General features: G+C 40.3%; 1 protein-coding gene across 3 annotated transcripts in view; it reads right to left on the bottom strand.

The window, feature by feature from the left end:
* ATXN7 (ataxin 7) overlaps window positions 1-19,513 on the bottom strand; it is an 89,678-nt gene that overhangs the window by 13,018 nt on the left and 57,147 nt on the right. The gene's annotated exons all lie outside the window — the stretch shown is intronic.

Consider the following 19,513-nt stretch of genomic DNA (forward strand, 5'->3'; position numbering starts at 1 on the left):
AAATCTAAACATTTGAATTAAAGAGTGGTCACGCTCCATCAGTGAATGTGTTTGAAAATAAATTATTTAGTTAACATTAATATATTGCTAGCATTAACTCATTTAAAATAGCTGATCTTGTAAAGGTAGTTCTTTGAAACAATTAATTCTCAGTCACAAAACACCTGAGAGATTCAGGGAGTACCCAGCTCTGCCCACACATGGACATGTTAACTGACCATTTACTCAACTGATACTCGGACACCTGTGATTCCTTGATAATCTGTGCAATCAACACCTGCTTAAGAGACACGTCCGGCAATCAAGTATATGCAGACCTCAGATCTAAGAGAGAACTAAGAGTGAGCACGTCTGCCAGGGGAGTTGGAAGGCACCTTTCCCCTCAAAAGTGACACCACCTCTTTTTCAACCAAGTATTGTAAAAGGTGCCCAAATCCACCAGCGATCAATCCCAGGATCAGTTTAGAGACTGTAACTTAAATTTACTTCAGCTGTGGAAGGAGCTGGCTACTCATGAAGTTACAACTACAGCCAGGAGTGAAAGTCAAGTCCAGTGCAACCTGTATGGAAGTCCGTAACGCTCTGGAAAATATGAGTTAATACATCCGTGTTCTGCTTATATGGCCTATTTCCACCCCCACCCCACCCCCTCCCAGTCCTAAATACAGCAATCATATACCCCTTCGGTGATGACCAGCCAGGACTCCCTTTGTAGCTGGAAGCCATCAAACAAAACAGCCCCAATCCTGCACCACTGTCATCGGGCACATCACCCAGTGCACAGCCAGGACCGTAACACAGTGCAACAGCAATCACTAGGTGGGAAAAAAGGTCAAGCCACTCCAGCAGTGCAAGAAGATGACACAGGAGTCTTACACCCGGCAAGCTAATTTCTTACAGAGGGGGGGAAGCAGCATTGTAAATATGTTCATTAGCTCGGGTTAGGGGTGGGTGGGAAATAAGAAAAGGAAAAGCACAGAGCTTAGACTGGGCAACTCCAGTCAAGAAATGATCTCTGAGGCTGAACCAAGTGATGCATGTTTCTCTCTAACTGCAAAATGGGTGCAAAATACCTAATCTTCCGCAAAAGAGTCATCACTTCTTAATCAGTATTTACCAAAAAGCTCTGAGAGGTCAACTGAAATGCCAAACAGAAATACATAACAAATGCAGTAATTCATCACTCATCTCAAGAAACAGCAGCTTTAAAACGATAGCATTTAGAACGACTAGTTGTCTGTGATGTTCAAAATCACCCTAGTTTTCCAGAACCAGATGCCATTGAAGACTTTAGAAGCGAAGTATGTTAGCGTATTTCTGTTCTAGTAAATGGCTGCGTTTCTAATATGACACACTGCTTATTGCCAAATGTCTTTTTATAGCAATGGCAAGAATCCCCGAGCAGGTCTGATAAGTTACTATTTGAGGGCCATTAGTTCAGCGATGCTACGCCCTGTGAGATTACTCTGTGAGATAATGAGAAAAATTGCTCAATACTCTTCCACCTTCTGTATATTTAGAAAATTCAAAATCCAAGTTCTTATCACAGTTATAAATAATATCTAATAATCCAGTCGATGACTAATGCAATCTTTGGGAGTTTGTTATGATTTTATTTTTTTTTAAGGAAGAGAGAGTGGTGTTACATCCTTGGGGAAAACTTGGCAGGCGAGAAGAGAAAGGGACTAGAATAAGACCAAGTACCTCCTCATTAGGAATAAACAAGACAAAATATTAATCTCCGCTATTAATCCAAATTATATGAACACTGATTTTCTGGCTGCTTTAACTGTTACTGTTCTGGCAGTAAACTGAGATGTTACTGACTACCGCTGCATGAATATTTCACAGCACCAGTCTCAAACAAGTTGAATTAATATAAAAAGAAAGTGTTTTAAACTGCTGATAATAAAAAAACACAACCAACCAACCCACCCAAGAGAACTAAGGCTAAGTGCTGATCACACACCAAGATTACACTCGATCTGTCAGAAAGGTATTTCCATTCTACAGACATATGCGTCAGAACACAAACACACACAACAAAAAAGCTTTTTCTAGAATTTTGGGACAATTTCTGAAAGAGATATTGTAACACTGTATATCTGTGAAATGTTTACTTACTCCTGTACGTAACCATGACTTGTGTAGTTTACCAACCAAGTGAGAAGGCTTTTCAGCTAATTTTTTGTAACCTGCCTGGACTTGTTTCATGTTGACCTACGTACAAGTAGAGGTAGGGCTGCTACTAGGATCTGCTTATATTTAATGTTTCAGGTTTTTTTATAAAATTCATGTTTTCAAGTGCAATCTGCTTATGATCTGTTTTGTAAACCAGCTGAAACTACCAATGTGTCTCATTGGAGAAAGCCAATATTATTTTTGAAACCAGACACGTGTTAAGCATGGCATACTTGAGCTAATTAATACATTTATTGACAGACTGACATAGTCTTTTAATAGAAAAATTACTACACAAACTGTCACTGAATAATCAAGACCACCATGCTTATTATGCTAAGCATATTATAAGGATAAATTCTACTAATCACCTGCCAATCTAATACAGTTCCCATTTGCCATTAACTCTGACTCAGCCTGAAAATATTTAAAAATAATTACCTCCAGGTGTTCAGTCTTCAGATTTTAAAAGTTAGTACTTACATCCCTTACCTTCACATAACTCTGAAGAGAAAAACAATTTTTTTTTATGCCATGATTGCTTTTACAACACATCAAAGTGATATTTCAAACACTACACTTGTGTAAAATGGTTCCAAACTCTAAAATGTAGGGGGAAGATATTTCTTTTGTGTTATTTGTTTTTTAAAAATGTAAGATAGATGTAAGTTTTGGCCTTGGACAAAGGACCAGAAAGTCTTCCTTGATCCCACAGCACTGGGTAGAAGCTGACCTAAAATGAAAGCTGCGTTCAACACTAAACCTTAACAAATAAAGTCCTCCTTATATATTTTTTTTATATTTTATATTTTTATATTTATAGAACATCTTTGCGACCCTAAGGAGAGGGCTGTACTGAGAGTTAGAAAGCTGTGAAAAGAGGTGGCATCCCAACAAAGGCTGTTGCTGCTCAGTGACCAAGTTATCTGTTAACTATCAATTTGGGAAAATACAGTGATAGTTTGTGAGCTGCTAGACTTATGGGTGAGCAAGAATTATATATGCATACTGCCAAAGCACATGGGACTTCCTGATAAATTAGATACTGGTAATTTAAATCTCTTCAAGGGCTTTAAAACAAAATAAACAAACAAAATCCCCCAAAATTAAGCAGCTTCACTTGGCCCTTAGTCTGGCTGCCAGTTTTGGGGGGTTTAAATTCCTATTTTCCATTGTGTATTTGCTACTAAACATGCAATGATTTCTGAGAAAATGCAAAGTAGTGACCAGGCAGGGGAAAAAAAGGAAGAAAGGGAAAAGGAAAAAAAAAGAAAGCTTCTCACTATGTTTGGCTATTAATTCTTGTTCTTTCATCAATGAGTAAACACTTGGACTCACTGTGATTTATATCCTTATTCCTATATTAATATAAAAGATTATATCCCTTTACAGAGAAAAATACTCTTTTTCATAAAATGTCACTTTCTTTGCTGTATGCTTAACAACAAAAAATAAAGAGTAAAAACACTTTACATTTTTCACAATGTTCCTCCCAGGTCTACACTTAGTTCCAAAAATCTAGGAAGTGTTTTGCACTGTTCATTCTCTCTGGGCATCAATTAATAGCTTTGGCCAGCAAATACAAGATGTACAGATCAAATTTCATAAACTTTTTTTTTTAATGCTGACTTCTTATGTAAGTACTGGGCAAAAAGTCAAACTGACCTGTGTCAGCGCTAGCAGAGCCCTCGTTAAAAATGAAGCACACCCATCCGAACACACACAAGTTTAGTCCAGTGAAATGTTGCAACTTCAGTTAGCATTCTGAAAACCAGTTTCAGCATGGATTAGCCTAGATATAGGAGTATCATTCAGACTATAAAATTAAATGTGTGTATTGGAATGAAGTATAAAGATCACTTTAAATTACTATTTCATGTATCTGTCTCACCTAAAGTACAAGCCTGATAAAACTGCACATTAACGCAAACCTACCTTTTTTACCCCATCATACTGAGCTACTGTTTCACTTGTCATTTAAGAAATTATCTAGTACAGCCATATTAAACCAAACATCCTTTACTTGAGGATAAAATTTATTTTCTGTCACCGTGACTATTATATTTCTAGAGTAATTGTGGAGAGCTCATTTCTCCAGAACGGTCAGATCCATGATGTGACAGGAGACCACAGACTGGGACACTGCTGTGGAAGGGCACCTCACCATAGCTCCAGATTTTACCCGGCAAGGAAGTAAAATCCCTTTTGTGGCTCTAACCCAAAGGCCTGTGTTGGGCTCTGATCCACCATCACTCTGACCTCACCATAACAAAGGGGGGAAAAAAAAAAGAAAAAAGAAAAAAAAAATTACATCCATGAGGATTTCGCAGGGGAAACCTGGGAGCTAAACCAAACACCGGCATAGCAGGCAAATTACTCTCCTTTTGATGCCACCCTGGCAGCCTGCAGCTGCTTGGGAGCAATCGCCTGTTCGGGATCTTGATCTGCTGCTCACTCACTTATTGCTGCTTCATTATCCTGCTCTAATCAGGGGCCCTAGATACCAAGGATTCTGCCTTAATCTTCAACTGATGTCCCTTTAATCATCCCATCAGTTCTGTTTGCACTGTAAATCAGGATGAGGTCACTCCATCTTCAATTGTGTGGTGTTTAAACTTACACACTTAGCTCAACAGACAGCATCTAAGCGAAGTCGTATTTTTCACTCCAGCAAGAAAGTTACAGAAAAGAATATTTATGGAGTCCAAGCCATCAGTATGACAGACTGCCAAGGCTTGATTGGCACCAGTACAATCTGTCATGTCTCTAGAGAGTATTCTTCTTGCTATTTCATAAAAAAACATTGCTTTGCAACTGGCAGCTGATATTATTGTTTATCACTTAGTGTTAGCAAAACCATGAAGAGAATCTGACTGATAGTCATAGATGCTTATGGCATTCCATTCACAGAAAAATAACACTTTAGCAGAAGAAAACAAAAAAAGGAAGTGTATCATTTCTATTGCAGCATATTGAATGTAACTCAGGGTGGTAGATACATAAGCAGTACATTGCTGTATGTATTTACATCAACACAATGGTCTTTCGTATCTTGACCAGAGTTCTTCATTATTAGAAATACACAGTAACAGGTATAAAGTATTTATCTAAGAAATAGGTTTCTGTAATATCTTTTATGCAGACTAGGGCCAAGTTAGCAATACTGATGTAACCTTACGTCCTGCACTTCCTCACTTCAAAACTAATTCAGCACAATTGCAGTACAGAATGTTTCTGTTGCCTGTGTAGATACCACCATGTGAAGAGGCAGTTAAGCTACAATGATACAACTTTACTTAAAATGTGTCTCTTCTCAAAAATCCATTAAAATTGTATATCTAGCCAATTTTCTTGAAGCCTATTTTTAAAACCCCGAGTTCACCTCCACACCTTGGTATGTTAACAGGTTTGCTTTGCCTAGCAAAGCTTTTAAACATGCTGGGTTTTACCTTTTCATATTACACCTTCACCACATATATGCTACAGCATTGCTGAAAGACAGTCTTTATTTACATAGAGATGGTTAATACCCAAGAAGATAAAAATCACCCTGTTAGGGGCAAACAATAGAATTTAAGTTGAAGTCATACATTACAGAGCAAAATATAACTACAGAGACCAACAATTGTAAAAATTCCCTTTGAAATGCTCTTTCATATTAAAGCAATCTGTGGAGGCTTCAGCTTGGTAAGTGCCATGAAACATTTACACTCTCCGACAAAGAACTCTGGAAATTATCTTCCTCTCAGAAAATCCTTTGTTGAAGCCAACAGACAAATAAAACAAATACATCAAGACCTTTCTAATTGCTGACTGGGTACGCTCCATAGTTATATGTCAGTTCCTAGTTCCTAGGATGTTTTCACTTCTCAAATGAGGGCTGTATCACCATTAAGCTTTACATGTTATCTGTTTTCTGCATCTCTGTTCAATGGCAGCATTGGTGTGTGTACTTCCCGCTCCATTGTCCAGTTCTTCCTCATCAGGGCAAGGATCCCACTGTTCCAGCTATGAATTCCCACACCATTCTCTTAGTCAATCACCTCCAAAACACATGCTACAAGTCTCCCTAAAAAGCATGTAAAATCTGCCTCTGCTTTTAGCTAGGGTACACTGACTTATTACAAAACCTCATAATTACAAAGAATTTATTTTTTTTTTAGATACACTTTGGTTACAAATGCTCAATTCAGAACCCAAAGCTCTCATATATACAAACATCTGGGTTTCATTGTATCATTCCAGTTCCAAAATCCCCCCCACAGTAATTCACACTGATTTAAGACATGTAAATAAAACGTATCTGGATGTTTATGATGGTGCAGCACACAACTAATCTTCCTCATGAAATCCAAACCTCAATGCAACCAGAAGTCACAGATCATTTTGAATGATGTGTTTGGAATAGCGACTTCAACTAAAGGTTTCACATAACCTACCAGTCCAGAAGTCCCAGACTGACAGATTTTAGCTCAACTTTCACTTTGGTTTGTTTTTAAAAGCAGGTTTACCAGAGCACTTAACATAGGAAATGCAAGCAAAGTTGGGAATTGGAAAACATTCTCTGAGAATATTCTTGATTTCACCTTCCCCAGCCTCGTTGCACCACATTCAGTGTGCCACTGCAACCCTCAGAACCTTCCCAACATTTAAATTTGAATATTTGCAAATTATTTACTCAACTCCCAAGAGGTACTATGACGGTTAGTAAACCACATCCCTTTGAACAGAAACAGAACACAAACTTTAGCTATTATAACTATTTTGTTAACAGTTAATAGAATAGTTACACAGAAGCACTGGCTACTTTGAAAACTGTAAACCCAATTACTCAACTTCTGATTTCTAAATGCATGTGTTTATAATTTTCCTCAAGATTTACTTTCAAGAACCAAAATCCACTCACACTAGCGATCCCTGCGCAAAATATGTTTGATAAAGGACTGTGAAATTCTGTGTACGCAGGGTCAGTTTTGTTGCCACCACTGAAGAAAACAGAGGGAGGAGTGGAAAGAGTTCATTTTCACTACTAATATTCTGCACGTCAACTTCAACACGTTAAAATCCTATTTCAAAGAGGAGACAATCCTGTAACTACAATTTAGGGTATTTAAATGATGCTTTTTAAAATGCTACAACTACAGCGTAGCAAGGACGGCAGTGTAATTCTTTAGCAGCACAACACTTAACTGGGCAGGAATGGCCACCTCCATTATGATAACTGCTGCAAAACAGCCCCAAATCCAGCACACCTCCCCAGTCTCCAAGATTATCACCACAGAAAGGAGAGCGAGGAGCAGATTGCAAGTAGATATTATTAAGAACCTAGCAAAACCCAGCAACAGTAAAATGTATTTAAATAAATAACCTTCAAGTACATCCCTTTCTCCACTGCTGCCTCTCCACAACTCTCTGTACATTACTAAAGCTAGTTTTCCCATTTTTCCCCATTTGTTACTAATCCTTTCAAACCCCCTTATATTCAGCGCACATGAGTAGTTCTGTAATCAATTTCCACAGGATTTAAAATTCTTCTTTCAAATACATGGGGTTTGCCCCCACGAGATGTAAAATAACCCTTGAAGCACCAACCAATACATACTGTCATCCCAAGCCTGCAGGCAGACTAGGGTTTTGCTGTGTCGTGCAGCTCCCTTGTGCAGCAGCAAACTGGAATTAGGGATGCTCCCATCAGGTTTGTTTCAGCTATTCAGAGCCCCACGGAGATCAGTAAAACTCTCAAGAGCAACGTGGGAAAACTGATAGAGGCAGGCCATTATATTATTCACAGAACAGAACGACAAGCAAAAAAAAGTTAGGAAGACTGACTGCTGGGAGGTCCCCTTTGATCACCCAGGAAAGGATGTTTTTCTCCATCCTTCTCCATGCCCCTCTTTGCTCAGGTAAACCCAAATGCAAGGGCTTCAGCATCCCAAACAAAAGGCTCTGCCACAACATCCAAGATCAAACTTCTGCAATGTTTTTCCAACCACCTTGCCAAGAGGTGGGGGAAAGGACAGATTTCTCACCAGGGAACTGGCCCTGGCCCTTTCGGTCAGTAGCTCTCTTGTAAATCTGTCAGGCGCTGGAATATAAATACTGCAAAGTTATTACGGAAGGACAGTAGAGTGTCTTAGATGGTAATCGGGCCATGGAGAGATTATAACGTCCACATTATGAGCACTAATCTCTGTGGAGCCTGTTGATGACATGACAATACCTGCACTGTCTGATTAAAAAGCAGGTATTGAATAAATCATTCTTCTGCTATTAAAAAAATGTTATTCAAAATAAACTTCAGAAAAGCTACAGTGATAATGAACAAAAGCATCGAACAGACAAAGGTAACCAGTACAGATCAGCGTACCAAGATGTAGTATGGGACAGCTTCCTCAAAAATACAGCTGAAAAACTGTTGTCTCATATACGCTTAGCCTGAATGACATAAAAGAAAAGCTTCAGTATTTCAAAACAAGCCTAAAGCAAATTAAAAATAATAAAAAAAATATTCCAAAGTTTAATAGAAAGTTGAGTGAACGTAAGTTTAAAGAACTGTGTGTTGAAAGCATGGGAATAAATAATTAAGGGAAGAACCACACAATCACATAATATTATAATACTGTGTCATGTATTCAGAGTTCACGTATCCAAATGCTTGTTTACATCCTTCATCTTGCTAATGCTTCTATTCATGCCACAATCAGGAATTTTAATATTTTCCCCTGTACCTCTTTCTTTACATGTAGCAAACTTTTGATTGTCATATGTTGACCATCAGACTCTGCTACAAAAAAAAAAAGTTGACACTGAAACTTGGTTAAAAGCCATTAGCAAATGAAAACACAAAGGGGGCTACAGGCTAACTGATAAAGTTCTGAACTGAAGACAGGTGTTAAAAAAAAAAAAAAAAAAAAAAAGGCCTTGAAATGGACAGCTCTCCATATGAAAGAGATCAAGAAGAATACATTTTACTTTGTTTTGACCAGGGGAATAAGAGAACATACCAAAGGATATACACAAAAATAGCATCAGCTAAGCAAATCACATTATTCGATTTTGTCATTAAGGAACTACAGGATAATAAGACATCGAGCATCACTGTTTTTCTTACATATTGCACAACTAACTAGTGACATCAACAGCCACACGATAGGAAAGCTTTGTAAGATTAAAAACAAGATAAACATGTACGTGGCTACTTAGGACTAACCACCTACAACAGCCCCTCCTCTCCCCCAAGGTGTTACTGCTCGCAGTGGAGAAGGCTGACTGATGGAGCAGAGAAGGAAGCTCCTGGCACTATCCTGACGTTGCCTGTCTCTCACCTCTGTCCCCACACATATGGCACGCCCTATGGGTGCAACAACTCATGTAAATAGGACAAAAGCATTCTTTACCAAGCCTCTATACCGATGGGCAGCGCCCACTTGCAGGAAAACCTCGAGGAGAAACAAAAACAGTATGAGGGATCCAGGCTGGGGTTTTGCCTGCACAGCTAACACCCCGTTTTCTGTCCCAAGGTTTTAAACACAAATATTTTATTTTTTTTAACTTTTACAGGATGGAAAAGGGAGATGAGAAGCAAATCTGTGGTGGGGTGAATTGCAGTATTTTTAAAAGAATTATTCTAAAAGATGTTTCAAGAGCTGAGTAACCTTCCAAAATTTGAAATCTCTTGGAACATAATACTCTATTTGCAACATCAATGGAAAAGAGAGAGTAAATAATTCGGATTTTTGTTCTAAGTCAGATCCTTACATCATTGTACCCTAATTTACCATTTTTAGGCATTAGTCATTTTTCAATTACAAAAAAAAGGATCGATACAGCTTATTTCATTAACACTGGTCAGTCACAATTGGTGTGAAACAACTGTTTTCATGTTTAAAAACACTGACCACATTAACTATATGCTAATTAAAATTTTACTGCAGCATTAGCACAAAGTCTCACAGAAATCACTAATGCAGTCAAACGGGGGCACAAACCTACTGTGCTTGCACAATTAAGTCTTTCAAATTAAGTAAACCAGCGTTTTCACATTTCACTTCGAAAGAATGGAGCGATGCTGCAATTAGGATATGCTAACTAAAATGTTTGTGCAAGTTTAACCTTTTAAATAAAAACACAACTGCACTTGACACATCCAGGCTGTGTCTGCATTTCCCGCTTCCTCCAAAGCCGAGATACAACGGCACGGACCATCCTGCCCACAGCCAGCCATCCACAGAGCCGTAACAAGGAATGTATTTGCCCTTTGATTTATAAATTACACGGATGAGCACACTCAGGAAAACAAGCTAAAACGAACACGCTCTTAATAGTTTCTTTCTTTAATTAACACTTGGATTAACAGCTGCCAATTCTTCTGGAGGCCTGGCAGGATGGCAATCAGCTGTTGAAGTTTTTATTGCTGTTTTCTCCCCTTGCACTCTCCCCATCGGGGCTGGGGCTTCAGAGCGCTTTTGGAGGATCTTCAAGTTTCTGCAGGGAAACAACCTGGGAGCAGAGGTGCCTCCCCCGGGCCCCGGCCAGGACCCACGCAGCTGGCCCAGCAGGGGCTGCATGGCACGGCACGGAGCAGAGCTCATCAGTTTGCCCTCGTTCGTGGCGAACTCGCCGCCCGCCTGCTTTTGGAGTCGAGCCAGGCCGCTCCAGTGACATTTCAGAAGGGCTCACGCGGGCCGCTTGCAGCGCTTAATCCCTCGCTATGAGATTATCCACGTCGCTTGGTGAACTCGGCTGAGGCCCCACAACACCCGTGAGCAGGGCTGCCATCCACGCTGGGCCACCTCAGCACCGCCGCTGGGGCTCCAGGCCAGCCTCAGCACCCTGCGGCCAGCAGCGGCCCCCGGGCCTCTCGGCCAGCCTCAGGTCTACCTACCAACCTGCTGCTGACCGTGGGCACCGCAGCCACGGAGGCGGCGCTGGCACCAGTCGCATACAGCCATGGCAGCGGCCCACACAGCTGCTCTTGTGAGTCCTGCAGCAAGCTGCCAGGCCCGTGCCAGCGGCACTAGAAAAGTTCCTCTGGCAAACATGCTCATCACCCACCAGCCACATGGGGACGGTTTCCCTGTGGCTGCATCACTCAGCCTGGGGGCACCCAGCATCCCAGAACTGCAGCTCCATGGGTAGCTGCCGGCTCAGGGGACATGGGTCCTGCCACCCCGGCAGAGCACCACAGGACACTCGTCGTGTGCTTCCTCAGCAGCAAAAATTCACTTCAGTATCTACTGTCCTGAACTTCCACATAGGTCTCAACATCCTGTTTCCAGACTCCAAGGTTTGAAGGTCAAGGTCTGATTTCCAGCCAAAGCCAGTGCATGCATGTTAAAATCTAATTTTTACCAAATTATTGATTTCTGGACTATTTTCTAAGTAATCACTCATAAAAATTACAGTCTATCTGCTGACAAAAAAAAAAAAGAACAGAAAAAAACAGCTTGTAGCTTTTGCTAGTTTCACATTACCATAACCAAAGCTAAAATTTCTGGTCTTTCCACACTTACCGAATTACATCCAAATTCATCTTTAACACCAAGCAAATCACTTTTTCACTAAAATGAAAAGCTGCCAAGAGGAAAGGCAGTTGGCTTGTACAAACACCTTTGTGTATTAGTATATTACTTTCATTAAGAAGGGTTAAACAGATGCAGAGAGCATCATTTCAGCAGGTTGGGTTTTGATTGAGTTGTTTTTTCTTTTTTTAAAGGAACGCAGAAACCTGGAGACTGCTGCTCCCATTAACAAGCTTAGAAATAAATACTAAAATCCTAAGCCACAAATACTAAATACTAACCCTCCCATGTCTATGCACTCAGAATATGAGACAGCAATCGGCTCCTCTTTTGCTCTGGATTTCAAGAGAAGTTGACAGCTCATGTCACTTTCCTATTAATTGTTAAGCACAACTCAGGAATACAAAGACATTTCCTTGGATTATGCTGTTTTAAAAACATATCTCCTTCCATCGCTAAAATTAGTACCAGAGGCATACATGTGTCTGGAGGATTTGTTTCTATTGTACACTCTTCTACTTGACACCCATAATTAAAACTGGGTAAGTCTCCAACAGATTTTAGTGGTTCACAAAATTCTTGACTTTAAACTACTATGTGGGAAACTAGCACTGATGTATTTGTCTTCTTAAAAACTAGAATTTTTCTTTCTTTAGTCTTTGATTTGGCCTACTCTCATTTTAGGACCAAGCGGGCAAGTAACTTCTGTTTTGTTGCTTGCTCCACAAATAAACTGACTAAGATCAGGCAAATTTAATCCCCACATGGAACAATAAAGAAAGCTGTCTTCCTTTTGAGTAGAAGGGGGGACAAAGAACCAACTACTAAGAAATCCCAGCAGCTGGGCATCAAGGCAGGAGCTGGAATGGAAGGGAGAAGCATGACGATACATTGACACAGAGAGAAAATGGCAATGGTCCACAGGAAGGCACACAATGGCAGAGAGAGAATGCAACGGGATTTTATGCCTGCTTATGTTATAGTAGCAGCATATATGCCAACTGTCTCAACCTCTGCGTTTGTTTTTGTTTACTATTTTCCAATAACTAAAGGCTTCTAAGTAACTTTATACAGTAAATATTCTTGAGGTTTCATCTTGAAATGGACTGTGCATGTGCCACAGTTAAGTCACACACTGCAAGTGTACACTGACAAATGCAAAATTTTCCTTAACGTAGTAAAAACAATTGTTATATAAGGCAATGAAATTAGGAAGTTCTCTTGCTACTAAATATTGCAAGAGGTTTTATTTTCTATCAGCACTGCTTAAAGTAATTTTTTTAAAAAAATCCCCAAACCACAGCAACATTCGATTCAACATAAACACTTATACCATCAGTGTATAGTTCAGTACATTTCAGAGGCCTAAAAATCAGCCTTGCAAGCTGTGGTAATACTTTGTGCAGATACATACTCCTGTGCAATCTGCTTGCTTCCAGGGAACGAGGCTGAAGTGATGAGACCCCTGCTCTAACATCAGAAGGACAGTGCAGGCAGGGCTGGAGACAGAGAAGTAGTTTAATATGAATCGCTGCACAGAACCTAATTTCCAGGTCTTTGGGTGTTGCAAGATCATCCAAGAACGTCAACTTGAATTGTGTTGAAAACATTGCAATGCAAGGAAGTTTGCTTCTTACTACCCAAGACAACGTAAAGAATGATATCAACTCCCTCCTTTCTTCATGTTCTCGCTGAACACATGTAACATGAGAAGTTATTTATATAATTTGTGATCTTATCACTATACACGCACATACAGTAGCTCCCTAATATCAATAAGTATTGCAGAATGCTAAGAAATGCCAAAAAAAAAAAAAAGAAAAATCATTCTATAACCTCAAGTGTTCTAAACATTTTGCATTGCCAGAAAAATTATTTTTAAGATTGGCTAGAGAATGTTTAGTGTTTTACTTACATTGTATTTTCTTGCCTGGTTTTTGTGAAGCGAGAGATAAATACAGCTCTACCACGTCTCCTTCCACTTGTCTACATTTTAGTGTTCTGTATTTAGAAATCAGGTTGATTTGAAGAAAACCAAAGAGCTGGATTTGAGATGGTGTACCCTCTCACCCTCCTGTGCTGAGGCAGGTCCTAAAGATGCTAGGTTTATCATTAGCATTAAAATCACCATTCAGACAGCAAAGGTAGGACCTCTTAGTGCTCTCATGGAAGGCAGACAGGAAGAGCATCACTGGTCAGTTATCACATGTACAATCCAGCCTGTGACATGCCTATGTCTTATTAAACTGGCATGCAAAAAAACCAAAAAAAACCACAACCAAACCAAAAAAAAACAGAAAAACATGACATGAATCCTGAAGCTATGTATGTGCGCAGAGCAGGAGGTGTTGCAACGGAAGGAAAAGCAATGGCAAAACACACACGACAAAGCCATGGATGACCCAGCTTCATTACCTGCACTGCACATGAAACAACTCATTTATCCTTTCTCAAAATTCAGCAATCTCAGGCACCAATTTCACAATCACTTTAAGCTGGCTGGTGCAAGCTAATACTGCCACAGCAAAGAGCATTCCTGCCTTCTCCCCCAATCCTGACCGCTCAGTTCGAGCCTTCGCACCATCTGCTCTCCCCGTAACAAAGAGCAAACCCATCCGTTCAAAGACCTGACAGTCTCACAAACCAAAAGCCTCCATGTGCCAAAGCTAGCAATTAACAGAGCGAGGCCTAGGAAGAATTAAAGTGTGACTTGATCCCAGGGAACGGGCTGGAGGCCTAAGAAGCAACTGGGGATGACAAAGATCTGGGGTGTAAGCTTCAGGAATGATTATCTGGCCAGATCCTACAAGTTTTGAGGGGTACATAAAAAATTCAGACATGCAAGGAATTTCATCTGATTGATATCAACACTGCATAAGCTACGCTTGCTTACACTGCAGCCTGTTTATGTTTACATTTAGTACTGTCTAAAATGATTTTGTTGTAAATATTTTGTTTTAAAGAGATTGTTTGGTTACTGGTTACTATTATTGTTCTTCCTGGAAGGAAGTGAATGATGGGCCTTGAGCCAACACCAAACTTCTTAAAGTTGATCAATCGAGAACTCCAGTGTGGTCACTTGGAAAATCGACTTTGCTGCTTGCTATAGGGGGTGGATAGGACGAACCCTGCCATATGATATGTGACACCAGGAAACCAGCCTTAGCGAAGGGAGTGGCAAAAATCATATAAAAATAAGTGCTACTGACTTATATTTAAAGCCTTGTATGTCTTTTTTTTTCCCCCCAAAGATGGAAATAAGTGCTCCAAAGTACCATCATGAATGAAATTTCCAGAACCTTGAGAACCACGGGACAATGGATTTTGAAATCAGTGGATTTTTCTCTCTAGCAGCTGCCACTTTGGAGTGTGCCTTACGTGCTACAGAAAACACAAATATATCGGGCAAGATTTCTGGTTTTGGTGTTTTCTTTTCAAGTGGGCATGCTTAGAAGTTCCTCAGCGTTCAGAAAAGTGGTGTGACTCCAAAATAAAATGGATGACCGAGTACAAAAGAACAACTTGACAGGCTTGTTGGTGCACAATCAAGTGACAGCAGTTTATGCCTTAGTTTCAACTCCACTTACACAACGTGTTTGTTTATACCATAATATAAAATATAACTGCTACCCATGCAGCACATGAATACACACAGTGAAGACTTCTATACAGACTTATGCCATTTTCAGAGGCTAAAACCAGAAAGAGACATTTAGTACATCAGATTTCAAGCGTACGGTCACAGCTATTGTGGACCACTGCCACCTGGACAACTGGGACAGGGCAGAGGAAATAGCAAGCGGCCCAGGAGCTCATCAGGGCTTTCAGCACGTCCTAACTATCTGCCAAGCCTCCAGCTTCCCTGGGGGGTACATCACAGAAGGTGATGAGTATGGTCCCAACAGTCAGTACCCACCCTCATTCTGAACACTGATCGATCCTACAGAGAGTTGGACTGAGAAAGGAACTGGTCAGTACCAAATCTAGAGTGATGCTAGCTGTCATTCTCAATAAGCAAGATGTTAGCATCAAGCCTTGCAATACGATGCAGATATGTAAGTTTATGTAATTTCTACAGCTATCAAAGCAGTCACAGATATTTTTAGAAGCTGGCTGGTGGATACCTTTGTGACCCACATGATGACCTTTGGTCAAAGAGTACATGGCACTATGATGGGGAGGGGACTGAACTGTGGCAGCCTAAAAACTTTTCCTTTGACCTTAGAAGCCAGGAGAGGGCCAACATGGCATGCTTCCAGGGATATACATGGTTACATGTGGCTTGTCAGAGGCTGCAAGCCAAAATGAAACTGAAGAAAATGAGTGCTAGCTAGCCCCATGCCAATGATGAGAAGGGCCAGAGCCTTACAGAGTACTGTAAGGCTTCTCATTACGATCTAGAAAAGTGAAATAAAACAATTACTTCACTAAGTCCACCCCAAAGCAGCAGAACACCAAAATGTTTAGCCTCTGAACTCAAATGAAGACTTCAGCCATGCACTAACAAAGGAGACACAGCCATTTATCCTCTTAGCAAGGAGAGAAGCCACGGATGCCATGTGAATATCTACAGACAATAATGAATAGCTCTTAAAGCTACCAAAGTATGTCACACAAAACATCTGATCAGCTCAAATCCAGCTCTACAAATAATCCACAAACATCTAGAAGTTTCAGGCTTCAAGGTGGAAGGGCTCACAGAAAGGGGTACACCTTCTACCTAACCCACAGAATTAACCACACCACACTGCAGAAACTAGGGCTTTTCCCACTGCCAGACACGACAAACAGGTTCTTTGCAGCCAGTGGGGTCATACATAGAGGACACGGCACAATACACCTTCTGCCTGGCAGAGGAATAAAATCCTATGGAGCAGAAACAGAAGAAGGTGATCTGGCTAAAAGAGAAGGCTTCCTTTCGAAAAGCTACTCTATACAGAACTGTGAGTTAAAGATCTTCTGACAACCTTGCCACACAACGAGGGAAAACTCAAGTTATGTAGGAACTGCTTCAACTCTCCAGGAGTCTGGTCTAATTGCATCCTTTACAAAGAAGTGTAAAAAGTGAGAGTTTCATACCAACATGGGCAACTCATTATCTGAGAAACAGAGAACAGAAAAGAGGACAAGAATCTCTTGATGATGGCCCTTCTTTCTCTAATAAAACCTGGGGAAACAAAATGTAATTGCAAGCTTTATGGCCAGCACTGTGCTCAGACATTGCAGAATTAGTATGATGCAGCAGAATAGGCAAAGTTTATCAGGAGTTTACGTATTAGACACACTGATGGCTTTTTCTCCTACATTGTTTTGCTGTTGCTGGAAGGATTAGCCTGGTGTCCTGCTGCACGACAACTGCAGGAACATCTACATAAATTACAGAGTAAAAATATTGACGTTCTGTACAAGGCACTGTATCATGTTTTTGTTTCATCAATAGCAGATAATAGGGTTTGGGAGTATTTTGGCTGTTACAGCCCAAGATAGCTAATGATGGCCTATTTAGTCAATAATAGTACCACAGATTCATGTAAAATTTCATACCCTATTTATTTCTTTTTTGTTATATTCTACATTTTATAAATATATTTGTAATTGTTCTTAAGTTTCACATTGTTGTGGAGCTCTCACAGAGATGGGTACTGCAAGAGCTAATCTAAGACTGCCATTGAGAAATTGTTTGCATCTTTGTTACAAGTAGAGAGAACACAACATCTGAATGGACTTCAAGGCCATCTACATTACATGAACTTTTAGTATAAACATTTAGTGTTAAACTGAATTAAGCGTAGTAAGTAGCTTAAAAAGTTGGCATTAATTGTGTTCTTTTGAAAGTGAACTTCAGCCTGCAGTTTTTTAACTTATTACATAAAGCATGTCGCTATTGATTGCTATTCCTCAATAAACTTACAGATTTCATGGCATACAAAGTGTTATACACTCCCTCTTCTGGTAATATCTTAAAAACACAGTTTCTAGACTTTATGTGTATCACATGTCAGATTTCAAGCACATTGCCTGGGAGAAAAAAACCCAGCAAAGCAGCATCATGTCAATACCTGCAAGTTTGTTTTTAAAAAGCCAGCGAACTGGTGATCAAAATGAGTAAATAAGTAACAGGTGAAAAGTACTTGACATAATGCCTAAGTCAATGAAGTAGCAGGTACTTTGTAGCTGTGCCTAAAACCAAAATGTTACTGATTTCTTTAGTTTGGTAAGAATAATAGTCTCAAGTTTTCCCAAAAGTGTGACTCTCACACACACACCTGGTTACCATTTGCTGCAGATTAAGAGCCGAGCTTTCAGAATGCTGCCCACTTTTCCTGAGGCAGCAGATTAAGAATTCCTACAAAACACTGCTTTTACATAGGTCCAGCATGGGTAACTTCCATCTAGTACCCCATCTCCTTTTCTCCCCACTTGTAGAGAACTGGTAGGCATTCCTCTCACTGAAAAAGCTGCTGAATGACACATGTATATCCTACTCTCCAAAAAAATACTAGAATACAGAAGTTTATTTTTAAATTCTCATTTTAAGTCCATCAGGAAACAGTAAAAGCAACGTACAAGAAAACAAACATGACCTATTAATAAGTGCACATGCATGCATATATCCATCTCTTGATGGTCAGCGCCTGATCAAACCAGGAGAGATGTCAAGTAGGACATACTGTTGTTCCCTCTGCCACCCAACAAAATGTGCAAAATCCAAGAATACCACGATGTTACACAAACCACGCTAATAACATTGCTGCCAAAACATTAAGAGGAAAAACTAGTGAAAAAGCTTTTGTTTGTTCTGCTCTGCTTAAACCTCTTCTTTCTTCCACTTTTCCCCCTCAATACACACTAATAAAACCAGCACTGTACCTCCTTCATCCTCCCTCCTGCAAGGTCATTTTCTCCGACCTTCCTTATTTAGCTTCCTCCTTATTGTCTTCATCTATTTTTTTGTATATGTATTTTACTTCAGTTCTTTGTTTTGTATTTCCCTTTTTAGCTATTCCCCCATGTCCTCTCTTTCCCCTCCTCCGACACACACCCCCCCAGACTGCAAACCACTTAATTCTAGCTGTGCTGAACCAGCTCTGCCAAAGCTGCCGTCCTCCTGCCCGCGCTAGCTGGGCACTGCTGCCCCAGCCAGGTGCCACACAGCTCTGTGCTGGGAGCAGTGGTAACTTGGCCAAAAAATTAATGTAATTGATGGTTACTGATGAGATTTCTTATCTGACCTTTGTAGCTGTGCTTGCAGAGAAAAAGAGACTATGTGCAAATCCTCTCTCTTCCAAACGCAGCAGTTGTTTGAGAGCTGGCTGGTGGGACGAGAGGGTACAGTCTGTGCAACTTGAAACTATGTGCTTCCATGAAAAAAAAAAAAAAAAAAAAAGGCAAAAAACCCAACCCAAACTATTTTCTTCGTGACAGTTCAATACTGGACATTGTTTTGCAAGCTTCCCAGAACACTTCTCCCCGGAATCATGAAGTGCTGTGGCACTCATCTGAGGTTTGCAGTTCTTGGAATAATCCACACAATTCGTTAGAACACATACTTCTCCCCCCCAAATAAACGAGGAAGTCCTTATAAATAATTGATCTGCATGTGGTTAGGTATTGAAATTGAACTACTTCTAACCCCACCCTCCACCACCAAGTTCACATCACGATGGCTCTGACACACTCCCAGCTCTCCTCCACAACAGCATAAATCCTGCCCTTTTTTCACTCCAATTCAGGCTTCTTCCACCTCTCCGGCTCTTGAACAGGTTGCAGCTTCATTCTTCTGCACTCAGCTCAGGGCTGCACGCCAAGCC

Source organism: Falco naumanni, chromosome 4, assembly GCF_017639655.2.
Source record: "Falco naumanni isolate bFalNau1 chromosome 4, bFalNau1.pat, whole genome shotgun sequence".
NCBI lineage: Eukaryota > Metazoa > Chordata > Aves > Falconiformes > Falconidae > Falco > Falco naumanni.